The sequence below is a fragment of the Chinchilla lanigera genome, unplaced genomic scaffold (assembly GCF_000276665.1).
Source record: "Chinchilla lanigera isolate Chin_1 unplaced genomic scaffold, ChiLan1.0 scaffold00019, whole genome shotgun sequence".
Classification (NCBI taxonomy): Eukaryota; Metazoa; Chordata; class Mammalia; order Rodentia; family Chinchillidae; genus Chinchilla; species Chinchilla lanigera.
The window spans coordinates 8347277-8355670 of NW_004955420.1; the positions used below are offsets into that span (position 1 = coordinate 8347277).

At 38.1% G+C, this 8394-nt stretch overlaps 1 protein-coding gene across 1 annotated transcript in view; it reads left to right on the forward strand.

The window, feature by feature from the left end:
* Window positions 1-8138: 8138 nt before the first annotated feature.
* Window positions 8139-8394, forward strand: part of Pik3ca (phosphatidylinositol-4,5-bisphosphate 3-kinase, catalytic subunit alpha) — a gene marked incomplete in the record, with an annotated part of 71610 nt that continues 71354 nt past the window's right edge. Inside the window, 1 exon segment of the mRNA XM_013513381.1 lies at window positions 8139-8394.

Genomic DNA, 8394 nt, shown 5'->3' on the forward strand with positions numbered 1-8394 from the left:
AATGAAATTGGAAATCATTGGCAGAGAAACCACAAGAGCTTGATAAGCTGTTTTGTTTACTTTTCTCTCATTGCTGAGACAAAATATCTGATGCCCAATATTAAGGAAGGGAAGGTTTACTTAGCTCACTGTTTGTGGAGATTTCAGTCCATACTCAGCTGGCTCCAAGGCAGAGTGACACATGGCAGAGGGCAACAGTTCATGGGGGCAGAAGATAACCAAACAACAAGAGCAAAAATGGAGAAGTGGCTAGCAGCCTCTTTCCTTCCTTTACATTGTATGTAAACTATCTGCCCCTCACATCCATAATTCCAACATTGGACCATGAATCAATCATAAACTCTAGAAGTCAGCCCTATGACTGCACGAGGCTTTGGGGGGACATTCAGACATCTATCATAACATAAGCACAGGGAAATTAAATAGCACCCTGCTGAACAACCAATGGGGTCACAGATGAAATTAAAGAAGAAATTAGACAGTTTCTACAATTAAATGGTAATGCCAATAAAACATACTGGCACTTATGGGACACAATGAAAGCCTTCCTATGAAGGAAATGTATAGCTGTGAATTCCCATATCTGGAAAAAAAGGCATGCTCAAATAAACAAGCTAATGTTTAACCTCAAGCTTCTAGAAGAAGAGCAAGCCAAGCCCAAAGTTAGCATGAGGGAGGAAGTAATAAAGATCAAAGTAGAAAATAATGCAATGTAGACTAATAAAACAATGCAAACAATGAATCAAGCAGTTGGTTCTTGGAAAGATTAAGTAAAATTGACAAGCCCTTTGCCAAACTTATCAAAAAAAGGAAAGAAAATGCTCAACTCCATGCAGTTAGGAATGAAAAAGGTGAAATCACAACAGATCAGGTTGAAATCCAGAAGACTGACAATACCTGTTTCGAGAACCTGTATTCTAGTAAGATGGAAAACACAAAAGAAACAGATACATATGAATTACCAAAACTGAACCAAGAAGATATGGAAATTCTAAATTAATGAAAAACAGTCAGTGAAATTGAAGATGTAATTAAAAGCTTACCAACAAAGTAAACCCCAGGTCCTGATGAGTCAATGCTCAATTCTACAAGAAATTTAGAGAAGACCCAATACTGCTACTTTTCAAACCCTTTAACAAAATTGAAAGGGAAGCAATACTCCAAAACTCATTCCTGGAAGCAAGCATTACCATAATACCAAAACCAAAGAAGGATCCAACCAAAAAGAGAACTATTCCCTAATGAACATAGACACAAAAATCCTCAATAAGATACTGGCAAACAATGCAGCAAATCATCAAGAAGATTATACATCATGAACAAGTAGAATTCACCCCACAGATATAGGGATGGCTCAACATACACAGATCAATAAATGTAGAACATCACATTAACAGAGCCAAAGGGTAGAAAAATCACATGATCATTTTGATAGATGCAGAAAAAGCATTTGACAAAGTCTAACCCACATTCATGACAAAACTCTAGGATCACAGGGTTTTTTTTTTTTTTGTACCAGGAATTGAACGCAGGACTCTGTGCTTGCCAGGCAGGCACTTATGCCACTGAGCTATATCCCCAGCCACTCGTGACAAAACTCTAAAGAAAACTGGAATAGAATACCTTTATCTCAAGCTACCTATGAAAAATCAATAGCCAGCTGGGCATGGTGGTGCATGCCTGTAATCCCAGCACTCAGGAGGCTGAGGCAGTAGGATCATTGGGAGTTTGAGACCAGCTTGGGCTACAAAGTGAGCTCAAGGCCAGCCTGAACTGCATAGCAAGACCTTGCCTCAAAAAGACCAAAAAAAAAAAAAAAAAAAAAAAAAAAAAAAAACAGAAAAGAAAAGAAAAAAGAAAAGCTAATAGTCAACATCACACAAAATGGACAAAAACTAAAAACTTTTACTATAAAATCAGGAACAAGACAAGGATGCCCTTGTCCTGCTCAAAGCAGTTCTGGAAACATTAGCCAGAGCAATTAGCAAGAGAAAGAAATGAAAGGAATATGGATAGGAAAGGAAGAAGTTAAATTCTCATTTTTTGCAAATGACATGATACTCTACATAGAAGATCCAAAAAACTCTACCAAAAGACTTGTAGACATAGTAACCAAATTCAGTAGCATAACTGGACACAAAATCTACACTCAAAAATCAATAGCCTACCTGTACACAAATAACAAATTCACCAAGACAAAAATTAGTGAAACAACACCTTTCACAATAGCATCCAAAAAAATTTTTTTTGAAGTACCTAGGAATCAATCTAAAGAAAGAAATAAAAGATCTATACAGTGAAAACCACAATACTTTGAAAAAATAAAAAGGTTATCATAAAATGGAAAGATATCCCTTGTTGTTGAGTAGGAAGAACCAATATAGGGAAAATAGCCATACTTCCAAAATTGTTATACAGATTTAATGCAATCCTAATCAAAATTCCAATAGAATATCTCACAGAATTAGAGAAAACAATCCTAAATTTCATTTGGAACCAGAAGAGACCTAGAATAGCAAAAAAGGGCAACAAAGGCAAGGCAGGGAGCATCATAATCCCTGACTTGAAATTATTCCACAAAGCTTCTGTGATAAAAAATAAAATAGCATGGCAGCAGCAAAAACACAAAATAAAACAAAACAAAACAACAAAAACAAAAAACAGACCCAAGAGTCAGTGGAGCAGAATAAAATACAGAAACAACTTCAAACATACTCAGCTACCCTACATTTGGGCCAAACACCTTCACTGGAAGAAAGATAGCCTCTTTAATTAATGGTGCTAGAAAAACTAGCTTTCCACGTGTTGAAAATTAAAACTAGATCTATATCTTTCACCATCCACTAAACTAAAATTAAAATGGATCAAACATCTAAATATTAAAATACTAAATTTGATGGAAGATAGACTATGGAGAATTCTTGAAAACATTGTATGAACAAAACCTTGATCACATGGAATTATCACAAAGAGTGAACAATCGGTATCTCAGTTTAGTAAAAAGCTTTTGCACAGCACAAGAAACCAACAGAGTGTGTAGACAAACCACAGGGTGAGAAATTTTTTTTGGCAGCCGCTCCTCAGACAAACAATATCTAGAAATTATAAAGAACTCAAAAAATATCACACACCTCCAAGTTTAAAAACCCAATCCAAAAATGGGCATCTAAAGTGAATAAACACTTCTCAGATGAAGAAGTAGAAATAGTAAATAAATATATGAAAAAATGTTCAACATCACTCGTCATTTAAGATATACAAATTAAAACAATGCTGAGATTTCATTTCAGTCCATAAAGAATGGCTATTACGAAATCAACCAAGAACAAATGCTGACAGGGCTGTTGAGAAAAAGGAACACTTTTCCACTGTTGGTGGAAGTATAGACTGGTGAAACCACTATGGAAATTAGTGTGGAGATTCCTCAAAAATGTAAAACTAAAGGTTTCATTTTTCCCAACTATTCCCCTCTTGGTATCTTTCCAAAAGAATTAAAAGCATCATACCACAGTGATATATGCACACCCATGTTTATAGTGGCACAGTTTGTAATAGCCAAATTTTAGAGATAGCCCAAATGCCCATCAACCAATGAATGGATAAATAAGATGTATTTTTTATATGATGGAGTACTACTCTGCTACAAAGAAGGATAAGGTTCAGATATTTCTAGCTAAAAGGATGCATCTTGAGACCATAGTCTTAAGTGAAATATATCAAACACACATGTTCAAATATCTCATGGTTTCTCTGGCATGAGGAACAAAAAATATAAATGGGTAGTGGGAAATGAGAAGAAAATGTTCAGATGGGAAGGAGAACAAGAGCGTGGAAGAGGGGAAGAAAAGAAGGGACAAGAAAAGAATAGAAGGAAAAATAGAGGCAAAGCTTTTATAAATAGGAGGGAAAGAAGTGTGGTAGGGAGAGGAGGGGAATGGGAAAAAGGAAGAATTAAGGTATATCATTTATAGATACAAACTCTCTATGATGAATGTTATCATTATGTATATCTAAAATATACCAATAAAATGGAAAGTAAAAAAGAATGAGAAGAAGCAGAAAAGCAAATAGGTAAGTAAATATAATTAAAACTATATTTTCCTCTTATGATTTCTAAAACATAAAAATAAACCATCTGGTGGAGTTCTATACATACAGAGGCAACACATATGGAAAGATAGAGAAAGACAGTGATAAACCTACATGATTGCAAGTATTTTTTCTATAGCTTACTTAAAATAGTGTAATTTTAATACACGTAGACTGTGAACACTTACATAAGTATACTGTAAACCAAAAAGCAACTACCCAAAGGAATATATCCAAACATAATATATGAATTAAAATGCAATACTAGAAGAAGTTCAGATAATGTAAAAGAAAGCAAAAAAGTAAGAACATAAATACCCAGGGAATAAAAAGAAAAGAAATAAAGAAGCCTAAATACGCCTATATCTATAATTACATTAAATGTAAATTCTCTAAACAGCATAATGAAAAGGCAGAGATTATCAGAGTAGAATTTTTAAAAAGAGACCTAATTTGTGTTGTCCACAAGTAATCCACTTTAAATATTACAAGAGAGATTGACAGGAAAAAGATGGGGAAGCGTATATAATACAAACACTAATCAAAAGCAGGCTGAATGGCTACATAATCTGAGATAAAGTATGTTTCAGAACAAACATTATCAGGGATAAGGGGCGTTACTACATAAGGACAAAGAGCAACTTATTAAAAAATATAATTTTAACTGTATTTGCTTGTAAACAACAAAGTTTCAAAACACATGAAGCAAAAATACTCAGAAGTAAAGGGAGAAATAGACAAATCCACAATTCTACTTGGAAATATCAGTGTTTCTTTCCCAGAAATTGCTAGACTTAGTAAAGAAAACCAGTAATGACTTAGAAGACCTTATAATATTATTAACCAATGTGATTGAAATTTATAAAATATTCAACAGCAGTAATTGACACATTCCTTTGTAAGTGATCTTGGGGCATTCACCATGATATATGGGGGCAAAAAAACCCCCATGAAACTGAAAATAAGTGAATCTTACACATATCTTTTAAACCACAACAAAATTTAAAAGTGCTATACAGTAGCTCACTTTGTTATCTCTTGGTATGTTTTCATTTTTTGACTTGGGAGAGTATACTGCTATGTAATCAAGACTGTTATAAATGACTTCAAAGCTTAGTAGTCACTTATCTGCTATTAAAGAATGTTTTTGTGCACACTGCAGGTATGATTCTTTTTAAAAATAAAAATATATCTAAAAGGCAAATAACTGTCATTGTAATTCCAATGTTTTAGAATGTAACAATAGTTTCATAGCCATACAGTATTTCACCTCCTGACTTTAGGACACAGAATGCAATTATTTAATTCTGGAACATTCCACTTTTTGTTTGATTTACAATCAGAGAACCACTAGTTCCACTTTCATTTTAAAACATTCTTCTTTCAAACATCAATCTTTGAGTGAGCAGTTTTGTCTCACAAATATTTAACATATCTCAAACATTGAATAAAACTGCAAACAGGCAGAGGAGATAGCTCAGTGGCACAGATAGCTGCCTGGCAAGTGCAAGGTCCTGAGTTTGATTCCTGGCACCAAAAAAAAAAAAAAAAATGCAAACAGGAACTGGGGATATAGCTCCATGGTAGAACAGTTGCTTAGCATGCCCAGGCCTTAGGTTCAATCCCTAGCACTGCAAATACTGTACACATACGTATACTGTATTAGTCACTTTCCAGTGGCTGAGACAAAATACCCCACACCTTAGAGGCAGTGGGGTTTATTTTGGCTGAAGTTTCAGAGGATTCAGTCCATGGTAGATTGGCTCCAAGGCAGAAATGGCATAGCAGAGGGGCATAGCTGGGGGAGCCAGGAGGGAGAGGGGGAAAGGGAGAGAAGGAGGGAGAGTGAGGAAAGGGAGGGGGAGAAGGAGAGGGAGAGAGAGAGAGAGGGAGGGGGGTAGACTTTCCAGGTCACACCCTCAGTGACCCACGTCCAACCAGGCCCCACTTCCTAACAGCACACTGAGGTGTGAACCCATCAGAGTGATGAGCATGGCACGCCTAGGATCCAATCACCTTTCAAAAGACCAACGTCTGAACACATGAGACTGGGGGATATTTGGACCTAAACTATAATATATATGTATTATATATAAAAGATACAATGTGTATAAGATATATGTAACGCTAACACCTTTGCAAACAAGACAGATCAGACCAGTGACAACCAAATTAGTCACAGGCCTCAACTGTGAATTAATAAATGCTACTCCTGCACCAATGAATACTGTGAATCATTTGAGCACTAGACAATGGCACTATCTGCTGTGACATTATTTCACAACAAAAATCACATAATATAACCATGTAATTAGCATGTAATCATGTAATAGCATTTTCTTACTCATTAAAAGTAATTTTTTTTTTGTATTTTTGAGACAGGGTCTCATTATGCAGTTCAGGCTGGCCTTGAGCTCACCTTGTAGCCCACGCTGGCCTCGAACTAACAACAATCCTCCTGCCTCAGCCTCCCAAGTGCTGGAATTATAGGCGTGCGCCACTACGCCTCGCTAAAATGTAAATTTTAGAAAGAAAATATCACTAGTGTAAATTTTCCCCACCAAATACTATTAACATCTCACAGAACACTGTGCTTGAAAACATGATTTGAAAAATACTACCTTAAGGTCTTAAGGTTTACTTTGACTAGCAATTCCATGTTGATTTTAATTCCCTGCTCCAGAATAACACAGTGTTCTGACACTGCTGAAAAACATTACTTCAAGAAAGTATTTAGAAATATAGACCCCTGAAATGTGAGATGAAAACCAGCACTAAAGGAGGAAAAGAAAGAACGCACAGGACATGCAGTCAAGTCAACTATGACCACGGGGAGGAATGGATCTCAATTTTTTTTTTTATTTTAAAGAGAGTAGTAAATGAGTAACAAACAAACAAAGAAACAGAACAGTAGCAGCATACCAGTATCACAAACAGAAACAAATCAAAGTAAGAACATTCAAAGTGATACAGAGTCTTAAGACAAAGTAATACGATCTCCTTTAAGATTAGGTTAGGGACGTGTGGTATTCGGGAACACTGCCCTTGGTCAGGTTTTTGCTCCGTTGGACTGTAACATCTCTAGAGTGGGTCGCTTCCAAGTTCTCTACTAAAAAATTCAAGGAGGGACCATTTTTGGAAGACTTGTGCAGTATCTCAGACTTGGCATCTCTGCTCTTACGGTTTTTCAATACAATAAAAGACCACTAGGGGGAGAAATTCGCAGAGGACTGGACTTCTATCAGTAGTAACCTCAAAAGTCAACAGATCCCATTCTCCAGGGGGGGGGGGAAGACTTCTGTAATACACACCATCAAGATACCACTTTCAAATTAATCAACAGGCAACACAGCTTTTCTGAAGCGGCTGTAGGCTTTGCACCGGAAAAACCTACCTATTCGGAGCAGTCAGAAGTGAATTCTACACACTGATTCAAAACAGGAAAAGAGGGGTGTGGCACAGCAAAAGGGTTCCCTTCTGTCAGTCAAAGGATTGCAGGGGGCTATGGCAGTGCGTTCTACCTTCCAGATGGGCTACACCTTAATCCAATATTGGCACAAGGACACGCAGCAGCTCTTTGCAAAAGGTGTTCTTCCAAAAATCCAGAGCCACTTTTGGCTAGCCAGGCGGATAGCCACCGCGTCCTCTTCGCTATGCCCCCAGCTAATCTCGTTTCCTCCACTATGCGCGTAAAAGTCAATAAACTCATCACTTGCTTCCAACATTCCTTTCTGTAGCTCAACCCTTCCCCGCCTGCCGCTCGTAGAAACAAATATACGACTCCTACGCTGTCCTAGGATGACACATCAGCCTCAGTACTGCAAAAGGCGGAACATTAAGCAGACACACGCCTGAGAAGCAACACCAACAGCATCCCACTCCGGGCGGAAAAGCAGGGCGCAGGCGCAGTGACAGACTGTTGCCAGACGTGCCCACTTCGCCCGCCTCCTCGCCTTAATTTCACTTCCGCTCCTTTGCACCTCTGCTTCCGGGGCATTTTAGACTCGGCTCCTCCTCGGCTTTTACCCTCCTCTGCCCGAGGAGGGGGGGAGGCGAGGGGGTGGGGAAGAGTTCGTTGTTTGTTTACACGATGTGAGCGGAAAAAGAGACCAATAAAGTTTATTCTGGAAACAAAAGAAAAAAAAAACAAGGGCGACAGAGAAAGGAGACGGGGGCGGGGGCGTGCGTCGGGGGCTTGCAAGAAGGAGAAAGCGGCAGTTCCGGTGCCGCCGCTGAGGTCTGGGGCTGCTGCCGCCGCGGCCGCTGGGGCTGGGGCTGGGGCCGCCGGCGAGGCAGGGCTCAGGC